Source organism: Nerophis ophidion, linkage group LG10, assembly GCF_033978795.1.
Source record: "Nerophis ophidion isolate RoL-2023_Sa linkage group LG10, RoL_Noph_v1.0, whole genome shotgun sequence".
In the NCBI taxonomy this organism is placed as follows: domain Eukaryota; kingdom Metazoa; phylum Chordata; class Actinopteri; order Syngnathiformes; family Syngnathidae; genus Nerophis; species Nerophis ophidion.
This window is the reverse complement of record NC_084620.1, coordinates 36536615-36552196: the sequence shown is the minus strand read 5'-3', so window position 1 is coordinate 36552196 and position 15582 is coordinate 36536615. Positions and strand designations below refer to the sequence as shown.

The 15582-nt window shown below is 40.8% G+C and overlaps 1 long non-coding RNA gene across 1 annotated transcript in view; it reads left to right on the top strand.

The window, feature by feature from the left end:
- Positions 1–631, top strand: part of LOC133559902 (uncharacterized) — a 39131-nt gene extending 38500 nt beyond the window's left edge. The window contains exon 3 of the long non-coding RNA XR_009808320.1: positions 27–631. This is a non-coding gene — a long non-coding RNA (uncharacterized LOC133559902). The remainder of the gene's footprint in view (positions 1–26) is intronic.
- The last annotated feature ends 14951 nt before the right edge of the window (positions 632–15582 follow it).

Below are 15582 nucleotides of genomic sequence, written 5' to 3'. Positions count from 1 at the left end.
TTAATAGCTGCATCTTCCCAGCACAGGATGTGCTTACCTGTGCCCGCCTGTCATCTCCAATCAGCCTTTTGATCCAGGGGCGCTCGTGTTGTGTTTGGCAGCTGGTGTCATGTTGTGGACAGGCGGCCCAGGAAGAGGACGGACACCCATGCTGCTTTGCAATCTGAGCAGGATTTCCATGTGACCACACACGTTAACCCGGGATTACTTGACATCTTTGTGGTCGTGTTCAGCTTTTCAAAGACACGTCACCGACCCACTCTCGCCATGCTTTTGAAGGCCAGTCAGGCGGAATAATCCATATTCCTGCGGTAAAGTAAGGACAAGCGCACTAAAGATGACGCATGGAGTCAAATACAACTGGGATATGCTTAAATAACCTAATTTGTCTAAGACAGGGGTATCAAACGTACGGCCCAAGGGCCGGATCAGGCCCGCAAACAATTTTATCCGGCCCGCAGGATGAGTTTGCTAAGTAAGAAAATTAACCTGAAATTTTTTAATGAAAGAAACAGCTGTTCTAAATGTGTCCACTGAATGTCGCAATAGCAATTCTTTGTATCTTTATAGATGATGCTACATATGTACAAAATAAACCACATGATGTTAGTACATCAGTCGAGGAAAATTATCAAACGACATAAATAACATACTGTAATTGGATTTTGATATAATTTTTTTTTTCTTGATGGATTGAAAATTATCACCAATGACTTGACTGATGAACATTATCACATTATGTATTCAGAAAATACAAAAAACTACAAATAAAGTATGTATACTATTAACCGCTACAAGTAATTGTAAAAAAATAACAACAACAACAACATTATGATTTGTACAATTTCAGAATGTGCTTGTTTTATTTTTAAACAAAGTGTTACGTACGTCGGGGTAAGGAGACAACACCAAAGCCAGAATCAGTTCAATAGGTTTATTGAACCTCTTGATGAGTGTGTGGGTGGTGTATGCAACTCTATTTGTTTGGTGTGTAGGATAAACAATGTTAACGTTACCAGGGTTTGTTGTAGGTGCGTGTTGGATTAATCTTATTAGTCAGACCAGAGGGGCAAGGCAAAAAGGGAGTCCGTGGGCGTGCAACCGGTCGGGTGGTGGAGAGAAACAACGAGGTCCGTGTCCAAGCAGGGGTCAAGGATCGAGGGAGGCAGTCCAAAATCCAGAGAGGAGTCAAGCTCGCACCTCGATCCTAGGGAACAGGAAAAGCACTGGGGAAACACAAAGGACATAAGACATGGGAACAAGGAACAGGGAAGGTTTGTAATGCTTGAGTTTGAATTTATCTTCTGAACATACAAGCATACAACATGATGCATCACAATTTCCAGTTTCTCTTTTCAACATGTTCGAAAAGGAGTAGGAAGGAGCAGAGTTGATTTAATCCCACCCTTTTTCTTTTACATACCAGTTGCTAAAACTTTTGATCATTTCCTGTTTTCAATTTAATGACAATATACTCCATAGGTAATTGTTATGATCTGCTGCCCGGATCATATTATGTTTATGTTTTAAGTCTTTTGTATTATGTTCTGTTAGTGTTTGACTTCCTAAGTTCCTGGTTTGTTCTGTCACCTTAGTCACTTATTAGTTTCACCTGCCACTTGTTTCCGGATGAACACCTGTTTTTGTAATTACTATCCTGATTTAAGCCTGCCTCCTTTGTTCATTCGACCTTGCTTCCTAGTTTGTGTTTCACAACAGTGATGACTCCGATTCCTGATCTGTACTTGCTAGCTTCCGCGCTTAGCCTTTGCTTCTCTAGCTCCCATGCTAGTAGTTTTGTTTTGCCTTTTGTGCCTCGTGCAAGTTTTTTTGTTCATAGTCTGTTTTTATTTTAAATAAATCAGTATTTCTTACCTTCACGCTGTGTCCGAGCCCGACTGCATCCATGAGAGAACAAAACCGCATCACGATGCCTCGCAACCGTCCCAGGTAATCACAATAAAAATAAACAAATAAATAATAATTGGTGAAATAAGTCACATTTCATATGATGAGATAAGTAATATTATTTTGAGAAGAAAAGAATGGATGGATGAAATAAATTCAGAATGTTTATCATGGTTCTTCTTCTTCTTTGTACTTTGTAAACACTGTAAGTTTGAAGAGTTTCTTGAAGTGGATCATATTAGTGCATTGTTTACAAAGTTATTTAATACAAAGCGTGAACTATGTTCCGGCACTGGATCTTTGGGTCCACTGGTGTTTATGCCGCTTGCCTTCATTAGTCCCAGGTGAGCTGATTGCTTGCCGCTTTGCCGGCGCGTGGCCGCAATGCAGCCAGACTAAGCAGGGGCATGTCCTTGCACGCTGCCAACGGGAGTGCCAGCCGAGCATGCAGTAGCAGGAATGAGGGGTTGTGCATGCGCCGTGACACAAAGAAAACAATACGAAGTTGTGTTTACTTTTAAGTTATCGGGCCGTGATTTTACCAGTCCAGACCCCCTTGGGAGTAGATTTTTCTCCGTGTGGCCCCCCATCTAAAATGAGTTCGACACCTCTTGTCTAAGGGATTTCACATAAGCAAAAGGCTGTTTCTTGACTGGAGTACAAAAAAAAAACAGCCAGGTGTGACAGTGTCCTCGAGCTGACTTAACACAAAAACAAGCTGCCAAAATTGCAATAAATTGTAAAAAAGTGCTGAGTTTCACTGTGTACTAAGGATGCCAGCATGTAAATATCCTCTTTAATTTCAGAAAATGATTGGAAATGATTAAAATTGGGAGATACGGCAATTAGGCAGGATGAAATATTACCTGTTAATCACACAGCCTCCTTAAGAAGTAATAGTACTATTAAGAACAAACACATTTGTCTTGTGTCTGGAGGTTTTTCATCAAAACAGTACTTTGAAGAGCTACTCGATCATTTGCTTGTAAACTTTTTTTTCCCAGAGCCTTTTATTATCCGAGGGGCACAAGACAAGCAAGGCAATGTCCCTGCCACAAATAAACATGTCAAATAGTTCTCACCTAATTGAACCGGAGCCACCTCATTGAGCCTCTTTATTAATTTGTGATTAAATATGCCCGTAACGTTCAATGCAGGAAACCCTGATTGCCTTCCAAAATTTAATGAGGTGCACGTCTAAATATAATTGAGAGCATTGCATTGCAGATCAAGCTAATATACATGTAAGTACGGAGAGAGAAATGAATTAACTGTAATTAGAGGTAATCGTCTCATGCTTTGCTGTGTCTTAAGATCCAAACACAGCGGAAGGCAAGTGTGCCTCGGATTTTTAATCCGAGTTAGAAAATTAATGATCACACAATTTGGTTGCAGAAAAAAAGATTTGTGGATCTTAACATATAGCACCATTGTTAATAATAAATGTTTTGTACTTAAAGGGGAACTGCAATTTTTGGGGGGAATTTTGACGATCGATCACTATCATTTTGAAAAACATGACAGATACATTTAAAAAAAAAACATGCAATCTAAATATTAAATAAAAGCCAGTGGTTCTCAACCTTTTTTCAGTGATGAACCCCCTCTGAACAATTTTTCAATTCAAGTACCCCCTAATCAGAGCAAAGCATTTTTGGTTGAAAAAAAGAGATAAAGAAGTAAAATACAGCACTATGTAATCAGTTTGTGATTTATTAAATTGTATAACTATGCAAAATATTTCTCATTTGTAGTGGTCTTTCTTGAACTATTTGAAAAAAAAAAAGATATAAAAATAACTAAAAACTTGTTGAAAAATAAACAAGTGATTCAATTATAAATAAATATTTCTACACATAGAAGTAATCATCAACTTAAAGTGCCCTCTTTGGGGATTGTAATAGAGATCCATCTGGGTTCATCAACTTCATTCTAAACATTTCCCCCCCCAAAAAAAAAAATCTTTAACATCAATATTTATGGAACATATCCACAAAATATAGAACTGTCAACACTGAATATTGCATTGTTGCATTTCTTTTCACAGTTCATTAATTTACATTCATATTTTGTTGAAGTATTATTCAATAAATATATAAAGGATTTTTGAATTGTTGCTATTTTTAGAATATTCAAAAAAAATCTCTCATACTCCTTGGCATACCTTCAAGTACCCCATTTGAGAACCACTGGCGTAGGCAATGGAAGCTCCACTATTCTGCCCATAAAATCTGTTACATAAACATTCAAAAACGCGCCAACAATACTCCATTTACAATTGAGACTTTAATATTAGCCACGTATTAGTGATATTGTTGTTATAAGCGCTAATGCAGATCAACTATTTATAGCGACAACGTGATCACTTTCACGACTTGGATTTGAGCGTGGATTGTTTTTCTGAGGCAAAGGAAAGTTGGCAAGGGCAAGACGTGAATGTAACTACATAATTTTTTTTAACATTAACAAACTACGAAAAAAGAAAGCAAATAAAAGGTGTGTACAATGGCGGAGAACAAACTTGACTAAAGAAAACAAACACGTGCACTATGGCATGAATAAGGAAAACCCTTAATGTGACTGAGACAAGGGTATGAGAAAAAAGCAGCATTGATATCATGGGTGCAGGAGGTGATGTTGCCAGGACGAAGAACCGATACTGACAGCTTAAATGGCAGTGACATAATCAGTCAAAACAGGTGCGAGACATGAGTACTGGTGAAAACTAATGAGTTGCTATGGTAACAAAAACAGGTACTGAGTGGCCAAAAAAACAAAACTTAATCACACAGACATGACAATCACGAGCGTGTGTGCCTATGTTTACATCATCGAGCAGTCTGCTGATTCCTCGCTGGAAGTTTATTGTCGATCATAAATCATGCCTCTCACCTAAAAAGTAGACGCTAAGGAAATAATCCAACAAGTTGGGACACTTTGACAGCCATTATGTTACGACTTGGATTAAGGAGAGGACCCAGATGCAGAGAGGAAGTTCAAAAATAAAGCTTTTATTTTGAAATAACTTTTTATTGACACATTAAGGACCTGGAACTGGCGAGAACTACACGAAAAGCGCTCTATAGGCAGAATTTAACAGCTCCCTAAAGCTCCTTTGAAAGCGGACTCTTGATCAAATCCATTTAATATTTAGGATGCATTAAAAAGAAGAAATCCATCCGTCGTCATGTCTTTCATATTGATTGTGAAAGTTAGGCAAAATTCAAATAAAAGTGCAGTTCCCCTCTGAGAGTAGGGGTACACTTACAATTTGATGAGATGATGATTGCAGATCAATCAATCAATCAATGTTTACTTATATAGCCCTAAATCACTAGTGTCTCAAAGGGCTGCACAAACCACCACGACATCCTCGGTAGGCCCACATAAGGGCAAGGAAAACTCACACCCAGTGGGACATCGGTGACAATAATGACCCAGTGGGACGTCGGTGACAATGATGACTATGAGAACCTTAGAGAGGAGGAAAGCAATGGATGTCGAGCGGGTCTAACATGATACTGTGAAAGTTCAATCCACAATGGATCCAACACAGTCGCGAGAGTCCAGTCCAAAGCGGATCCAACACAGCAGCGAGAGTCCCGTTCACAGCGGAGCCAGCAGGAAACCATCCCAAGCGGAGGCGGATCAGCAGCGCAGAGATGTCCCCAGCCGATACACAAGCAAGCAGTACATGGCCACCGGATCAAACCGGACCCCCTCCACAAGGGAGACTGGGACATAGAAGAAAAAGAAAAGAAACTGCAGATCAACTGGTCTAAAAAGGGAGTCTATTTAAAGGCTAGAGTATACAAATGAGTTTTAAGGTGAGACTTAAATGCTTCTACTGAGGTGGCATCTCGAACTGTTACCGGGAGGGCATTCCAGAGTACTGGAGCCCGAACGGAAAACGCTCTATAGCCCGCAGACTTTTTTTGGGCTTTGGGAATCACTAACATGCCGGAGTCCTTTGAACGCAGATTTCTTGCCGGGACATATGGTACAATACAATCGGCAAGATAGGATGGAGCTAGACCGTGTAGTATTTTATACGTAAGTAGTAAAACCTTAAAGTCACATCTTAAGTGCACAGGAAGCCAGTGCAGGTGAGCCAGTACAGGCGTAATGTGATCAAACTTTCTTGTTCTTGTCAAAAGTCTAGCAGCCGCATTTTGTACCAACTGTAATCTTTTAATGCTAGACATGGGGAGACCAGAAAATAATACGTTACAGTAGTCGAGGCGAGACGTAACAAACGCATGGATAATGATCTCAGCGTCTTTAGTGGACAGAATGGAGCGAATTTTAGCGATATTACGGAGATGAAAGAAGGCCGTTTTAGTAACGCTTTTAATGTGTGCCTCAAAGGAGAGAGTTGGGTCGAAGATAATACCCAGATTCTTTACCGTGTCGCCTTGTTTAATTGTTTGGTTGTCAAATGTTAGAGTTGTATTATTAACTAGAGTTCGGTGTCTAGCAGGACCGATAATCAGCATTTCCGTTTTTTTTTTTTTTTGGCGTTGAGTTGCAAAAAGTTAGCGGACATCCATTGTTTAATTTCATTAAGACACGCCTCCAGCTGACTACAATCCGGTGTGTTGGTCAGCTTTAGGGGCATGTAGAGTTGGGTGTCATCAGCATAACAGTGAAAGCTAACACCGTATTTGCGTATGATGTCACCTAGCGGCAGCATGTAGATGCTGAAGAGTGCAGGGCCAAGGACCGTGATCCATAACGCTGTTTGAAATAAATAATTTTAAATGATGATATTTTACAAGATGCATAATAAAATAAGACAATGTAACCCAGGGGTGTCAAACGTACAGCCAGCGGGCCGGGTCAGGCCCGTGAACAGGTATAATCTGGCCCGCTGCCCACGAGATTAGTTTACTCAGCATAAAAATGAGCTGCAGTTTTCTTATGAGCCGTTCTAAATGTGATCACCGGGTGTCGCAATAGCAATTCTGCCAGGCAAGCAAACGGTTTATACTGGAGACAAGCAAGCGATACATAGTAAAGCATGGCTGCGACTCTTGACACTTGACCCAAATGAAACATCACACTTTGGCACCCTCATTTTCCCAAGATGTCTCTGTCAAAAAAGAGACAAGTTGATACAGAGTGATACTCGACCCTCTTGAATATTTTCTACCTCAGTTTGTATGTTAAGTTAGCACATACTTAATATGTGGAAATGACATATTAGGTATCCATCTATTTTCTACCGCTTGTCCCTTTTGGGGTCGCGGGGGGGGTCGCTGGAGCCGATCTCAGCTGCATTCGGGCGGAAGCCGGAGTACACCCTAGACAAGTCGCCACCTCATCGCAGGGCCAACACAGATAGACAGACAACATTCACACTCACATTCACACACTAGGGCCAATTTAGTGTTGCCAATCAACCTATCCCCAGGTGCATGTCTTTGGAAGTGGGAGGAAGCCGGAGTACTCGGAGGGAACCCACGCAGTCACGTGGAAGTCATGCAAACTCCACACAGAAAGGGATTGAACCCAGGACTACTCAGGACCTTCGTATTGTGAGGCAGACGCACTAACCTCTCTCCCACAAATTAGGTAGAATAGTTTATTTATTTTCGTTCAATCCCAGATAGGCTGTGATTTACTTTAATGGATTTGTAGATACACTAAAACAAAGTCTAAGTTAATTTTGTTCTTCATGGTGTTTTTTAAACTGCACCATTTTCTCTCTCTCAGAATTTTCAACTAACAAAGTGGTTTGTCAAGATGATTATAATGTCCATTTTCAGAATGTGCTTTTTCTATTTTTGTCCAAAGTAAAGCAAAAAAAACAAAACAATATGAAGTTGTCTTTGTTTTTAAATTATAATGCCATGATTTTACCTGTCTGTCCTACTTTGGAATAGATTTTTTCTCCATGTTTGACACTTCTGATCAACAGTAAGTGCTGCATATAATTTATTTGTATGACTTTTGGCACATTTGAGTCATGTTATTGTATTATTACACAGTATGTATAATATCATGGCAGAACAGTAGGGCCGCGCGATCAGTGGTAGGTCTTGTTTAATGTGGGGAATTCCATAGAAAATATCAATTAATGAATGACAGGGCAGAACAAAAACATATTTTGTTCCACATCAAGTGAACCTGTTTAGCGCTAAGCCGTATCCCTGTCAAAAACAACATCCAAAGAAATCAAAAGGTTTCATCCCCTCCACTACATCTACATGGGTGGTTTTGGCATTTGTCAGGCAAAATGCGGACTCATAAAGTAGACGTGAGTTTATGTATTACGTAAGCATAGGTCAAGAAGGTTTGAAATGTTCCAATGCAGTTGTTTTCTGTGGTCGGGGCAAGAGTCCTTGTGGTAAAAGGTTCCTTACCTCAGACCCTGTCTACAATAAGCAGGATAACTCCATCCATCCATCCATTTTCTACCGCTTGTCCCGTTCGGGGTCACTGGGGTGCTGTAGCCTATCTCAGCTGCATCAGACGGAAGGTGGGATACACCCTGGACATGTCGCCACCTCATCGCAGGGCCAACACAGATAGACAGACAACATTCACACTCGCATTCACACATTAGGGCCGATCTAGTGTTGCCAATCAACCTATCCCCAGGTGCATGTCTTCGGAAGTGGGGGGAAGCCGGAGTACCCGGAGGGAACCCACGCATTCACGGGGAGGACATGCAAACTCCACACAGAAAGTCCACTCAGGACTACTCAGGACCTCGTACTGTGAGGCACATGTAGTATAACCCCTTGTCCCACCGTGCTGCCCGACAATGATATCGTTTTACTAATAGTACAACAATTGTAAAAAACAAAAAAGGACGGAACAAACTGATTTTTGTCAAATAAAATAATTCTGCATTTTCCCACTATAAATATGGTTTTGCTGAAAACGTGTACAACTTTAACTCCTCCTCACCACGACGCCGAATGGTTTTTGTGAGCGCCTTTTTAACAGTACTTCGCCCTTTACCTACCCTCCCTGTACCCTACCTTTTTTGCCATCAACATTCTGCGGCTTCGTGGGATTTTTGTCAAAGCACTTAGCTCGGCAAACACAAGTCATTTGGTTTTGCTAGACCAAAAAATCGCTCGTACATTCTAAGAAGTGCCTTTCCCTAAAAGGGAAGGACAACAAACATATGTCGTAAAAGGCCATTAGCCGCATTAGGACTTATGTCGTTGGGAAGAGTCCACAGTCAGATGGGTTCTCCCCTCAACCCAATCTCCTCTGCGTTCTAATAGTTGTTTTTTTTTATATATTGTTTTTCTATTCCTGGCCTCTGATGGTCTTAAAAAGCCCCTCTGAGAGCAGGTTATTATTATCTATTTATGGAGGACACTACCAGTTGCCTGCTGTCCGTGGAATGTTTCTTTACAGTGAAGGTCATGCATGACGTTAGATTGTTTCTTTCTCACTGTCATGTACAGAGAGAGGCATGTTTTAGGATACATTTTGACCAATGCCTCCATTTCCCCTAAAATATCAAGATGTCTGACAATACACTTCTATGTAGCCTTCAAGTTATGTAAATGGCCTCACAAAGGGCCCTACCTGCAAATATACATAGTCTGTTTTCAATCAGAGATGGTCCAAATGAACTCAGGGATGTCCTGAAATTCAAAGATAACGTGATAAATTCCACATTCAAGGCTCAAACGTTATTTATAGCGGGGGGTGCGGTAAAAAATGCGTTGTTTGGAAACTATCAATAATATGACTAGTTGTTTGGACAATCTCAACTGTGGGACACAGGTGCAAAAATAACTCACTGTGGAATAAGGGACATAACACACCAGACAAGGCTTCAGAAGACGAAATATACCCAGGCAAGATGGAGCAAACCTCATGGTCGCTCATTGCTATTGACAAAGTATTTCCCAGCAGCCGTGTGGGCCCGGGTGAGCCGACCTGTCCTGATGGGACTTTTGGACGGCTGGAACAAGAAGAAACATGAATTGAACATCACGTGGATGAAAAAACCAACATAAAAACAAAAACAACCAACTTGTCATTATCATCCAGTATCATGTTATGCTTGTTCTGAAATTGTCTGAAATATATATGTATATATATATATATATATATATATATATATAAGCGATAAGGTGGCAACTTGTCCAGGGTGTACTCCGCCTTCCGCCCGATTGTATCTGAGATAGGCTCCAGCTCCCCCCGCAACCCCGAAGGGAATAAGCAGTAGAAAATGGATGGATATATATATATATATATATATATATATATATATATATATATATATATATATATATATATATATATATATATGTAACAGACTTCCTGCCGTCCTCGTGTGGGTTGCGGGGACACCTGACACATGACGCATCATAGCAGCATTGATTTATTGTTTCAACAAATCTGTTGTCGTTTGGCCTTTTGGTCGCGTCACTTTTCAGTGTGCTCCTTCGGCTTGGCTGCTGCCGCTGCACGCCTTTCGGCGTCCGGGGCTTGCGTCTGCTGCGGGGTTGCGTCATCGCTCTTGTCGGGTGGGTTGTTGCGCTTCTGGTCTGCTGGCCGATGTTTCCTTCTCCGTGCTACCCTTGGTCGTTCCTCCCTCGCCCTTTTTATATTCTAACAGCAGATAGACAGATCGTGAGCAGGTGTGTAGTATACGCACCTGTCTTAGATTGCCGCTGCAGCTTCGCTCCGCGTGCGTCACGCCTCCTCTTGCCGCCGCATGCCCCGCCTCCCGGCCTCCAGGTGGGCCCCCGCTGCTGCTTTCCGCCCGTTGTCGGCCCGTCGGCGGTGTCTCTCCGCAATATATATATATATATATATATATATATATATATATATATATATACATATATATATATATATATATATATATATATATATATATATATAAAGGAATAAGCGGTAGAAAATGGATGGATATATATATATATATATATATATATATATATGTAGGTGTGGGAAATATATATATATATATATATATATACATATATATATATATATATATATATATTTATATATATATATATATATATATATATATATATATATATATATATATATATACATTTGCATGTTTAACAAATTACAAAGAGTGATGAAAGATTTAAAGCTTTACATGGACTGGCACCTCAGTTTATGTCGGACCTCATCCAAATTTACACTCCTGCGCGCGCTCTGAGGTCCGAGAGCCAGTTCCAGCTCGTGGTGCCCGAGACCAGACTTAAAACCAGGGGAGACAAGGCCTTCTCTGTGGTCGGCCCTAAGCTCTGGAACACTCTGCCCCTCCGTCTTTGAACTGCTCCCACAGTGGAGTGTTTTAGGTTTCGTTTTTAAGACCCACTTTTATTCTTTGGCTTTTAACACTAAGTGAGTTGTGTGGTCCTCTGTTTTAAAATTTTTGATTTCCATTTATTGTTTTAATTGGTTTTACCCTTTGAAATTGTTATTAATCATATTTACTTTTTTATTGTTTTTAGATTGGTTTTATATTAGTTTATTTTTTGCTTTTATTCAGTCATTGGTGGAGCTAGGGATAATATTTGAATATTGTTTTTAATATTTTTTTGCAGCACTTTGGAAACATTTTTGTTGTTTAAATGTGCTATATAATTAAAGTTGATTGGATGAAGTGTTGCTATATATGTCTGTCTGCCAGAATAAATAAATCAATCCATTCATTCAGTCATTGATTCATTCATTCATTCATGTTTGACACCGCCCTCTTGCCGAACAAAAGGTGTATGTCAGACAAAAAAAACAGAAAGTTTAAATTACCCATTTCAATGTGAAGATGATTACACCATCCTTTCACTTATTTTTTTTTGTTACATGCCTTTTATGCTACTCCCAGGCGTCGGAGAATTGGCAGCCAATCACTGCGCCGCTAGGACAGAAGAGTAAATCGCCGCACCTTTACAAAAAAAAGATGATTTGTCTTTACAATTGCAGGAGAGGTTTCCATCTGGTGAACAGGCATCAAAGGGTGGAGGGCTCTGTTGCATCAAAGTGCAGGCCTCTCGCCCCCGAGGTTCTGTGGAGACGATAAAGAGTTTATCTTCTCTTGCTGATGGAAAGAGCTGGGATGATGGTAGCATGTGTAAGTTAGAAAAGGAGTTTCAGTCAAATTGGACTAAAAAAAGTTGTCAATAGCTTTACCTGTAGTTCAAGTTTCTTTTCACAATTGAACCAAAAATGATTACATAAAAGCATTTAAGTGTTGAATGAGTGTCTTGTGGTTGGAACGGACATGACAAAAGAGGCCTAAGAAGTTGTTTTATTTTGAAGAGACACTAAACAGATAGGTATATTCATTTATCTGTCTCTCATATAGATAGATAGATAGATAGATAGATAGATAGATAGTACTTTATTGATTCCTTCAGGAGAGTTCCTTCAGGAAAATTAAAATTCCAGCAGCAGTGTACAGAGTTGAGATCAATTTAAAAAAAGTAAAAAGTAAATAATGGGGGTTTAAATGGAAACAAAATAGAGAAATATTACAATAAGAATAAAAAATAAAAAGCAACAATGGGATTAAAAATATAACAGTAAAATAAGAATATAACAAGACAAAGTAGGCAGTAGTGGCCATGTTATGAAAACGTATTGCACTGTTATTGTTTTGCATCCCCTGTCATCTGACGTACTGTGGCCTGTCGGTGAGGTAGTTCGAAATCCAGGCAACCAGGCAGGGGTCCACTCGCATTTTTTAGAGCTTGTCCTGAAGGAGGCGGGGCTGGATGGTATTAAAGGCACTAGAGAAGTCCAGGAACAGGATCCTCACAGTGCCATTTCCCTTATCCAGGTGAGTGGGCTCGATGCAGCAGGTAAAGGATAGCATCAATCAATCAATCAATCAATGTTTATTTATATAGCCCCAAATCACAAATGTCTCAAAGGACTGCACAAATCATTACGACTACAACATCCTCGGAAGAACCCACAAAAGGGCAAGCATCCTCCACACCAACGCCTGCCTGGTACGCAAGCTGGAGGCTGTCCTGGGCATGTTGCACCTGTGGTCTGAGGAGGCTGGGAAAGAGCCTCTCCAATGTCTTCATTTGATGAGAGGTGAGCGCCACTGGTCTGTAGTCGTTCAGCTCACTGGGGAAGTTCTTTTTTTGGGGGGGGGGGGGGGGGGACTATATATATATATATATATATATATATATATATCCATCCATCCATCCATCATCTTCCGCTTATCCGAGGTCGGGTCGCGGGGGCAACAGCCTAAGCAGGGAAACCCAGACTTCCCTCTCCCCAGCCACTTCGTCTAGCTCTTCCCAGGGGATCCCGAGGCGTTCCCAGGCCAGCCGGGAGACATAGTCTTCCCAACGTGTCCTGGGTCTTCCCCGTGGCCTCCTACCGGTTGGACGTGCCCTAAACACCTCCCTAGGGAGGCGTTCGGGTGGCATCCTGACCAGATGCCCGAACCACCTCATCTGGTCGGAGAGCCCCAGCCAGCCGTCGAGCCGAGAGGAAAGATGGCGGCCGGGGACGCGCCGGTCGGAGAGCCGAAGCCGGTGGCGTTGCCGCGGGGAGAGGGTCCGCGTCTGTAGGCTGGGACCGCACAAACCTGTCCTTCAAGTCCACCAGGAATTGTGCGGTCCAGAACGTCGGCTGAGGATTGCCGACAGGGACTCTCGCGAGGTCACAATTTTCTGGCTCGTAGTTACTGTTAGGATTTCGCATGACTGCAGCTGTGTGACCTCAAGTATGCAAGAATCAAGGAGAGCAGAAAGCAGGTAAGATGATTTTAATTTCATCAAAGTAAAAGATACAAACAGAAAGCAGTCTTGCATGGAGATGTTCCCAACATGGTTTTAACTTCGAGCACTGAGGAGTGCTCGAGTGAAACATAAATAGACCTATGTTGATTGACAGCAGCTGAGGACCGCTGTCAATCAACAGCAAATGAGAGAAAAATAGTGCTCAGCTGAGTGAACAGGAAGTACAACAAAATAAGAGCACTGAACAGTAAATAAAGTACAAAACACAAAAAACTAACAGAAATTAAGTGACAGATTGTCACATGAAAAGCTTCAAAAATTGGTCTCCTCAATTCCCAAACATTTACTGAGTGTTCTTAAAAGGAAAGGCCATGTAACACAGTGGTAAACATGCACCTGTGTTAACTTTTTTGCAACGTGTTGCTGCCATTAAATTCTGAGTTATTAATTATTTGCAAAAAAATAAAAATACGTTTCTCAGTTCAAACATTAAATATCTTGTATTTGCAGTCTTTTTCAATGAAAATAGGTTGAAAAGGATTTGCAAATCATTGTATTCTGTTTTTATTTATGAATAACTCAACATGCCAACTTCACTGGTTTTGGGTATCCCTCATATATATACTGTATAAAATACACAGACAACGTGCAGGCAACGTGCAGGTAAGTTGGTTCCTTTCGTAGAAACAGTTTCTCAAATCATTTTGTTTTTATTTGTATTTTCACACCGAAATAATAAGTTCCAGTGTCCATGCACACTCCCTAATGTGACTATTGCCCTTTCGCTGTGTGCGCTTATTTCCTTTTAGCGAGGATACATGTATTGCTGTTTGACCTATGACGTCACACCTGGCATCTGCGGCTTCTTACAAGTTACCAGCCTCGGTCTGTTGTGCCTGATGTTAGCCCTAATATTGGCACAAATTGCAAATCTGTAATGGCTCTGCCGATGTTAAATAGCAGACAGCATCCATAAATCAAAGTTTACTTATATAGCCTTTAATCACAAAAGCCTCAAAAGGCTGCAGGAGCTACAATGGCTCGGATCTCACATCTGGGCAAGAAAAAAACTCAACCCAATGAGAACAACGGGAAACCTTGGAAGGGACCACAGATTGTGGGGACCCTCCCCTGGTGACTGTTGCAATGGATGGCGAGTGGATATGGTTAATGATGTGAGAGTCCTGAAATAATCTAATACTGCGCTACCAACATGACGCTACGACCAAGAATGTATCTGAGTGGATGCAGGATGGAGTACACTGTACTCCTGTATCTTTTGCCTTGTAATATACCTGCTTCATTCTCTTCCATCTCTTTCATATTTCATTCGTGAGTCAGATTGAAGCCATTCTCCATAAATAAATCAGTTTCTTTTTCTTACCATCGATGCACTTCAAAATGTTATTTTAATTTATGAAGCAAATAAACAATCTCCTCTTCATTTAAATTGTTGCTATGTTTTTTATGAATGGTATCTGCTTCCGGGTTATATCCCACGCTGGTGCATGCGTGATACGAAGGGTCCTCTCCAGCAGTGGTCCCCAACCGCCGGGCCGTGGCCCGATTGGTACCGGGCCGCAGAATAATTTTTTATTCATTTTTATTAAAAAAAACAAAAAAACAAAAAAATTATTATTTTTTTTAATTTTAATTAAATCAATATAAAAAACACAATATACACTTACAATTAGTGCACCAACCACAAAAACCTCCCTTTTTCATGACAAAAGCGTCCCTTTTTCATGACAAAGAAAGAAAAAAAAAAAGAAAAAAAAAAAAGGATTCCTCCAGCCCCTCCCCGGGCCGCGGGACAAATTATTAAGCGTTGACCGGTCCGCGGATACAAAAAGGTTGGGGACCACTGCTCTCCAGCACCCCCCACCTCCACCCCCTTAAAAACCTGGTTTCCAATCATATAATCTAGATGTGCAGGTCTTCTTTTTTTTTTTGATAAAAATGTTGT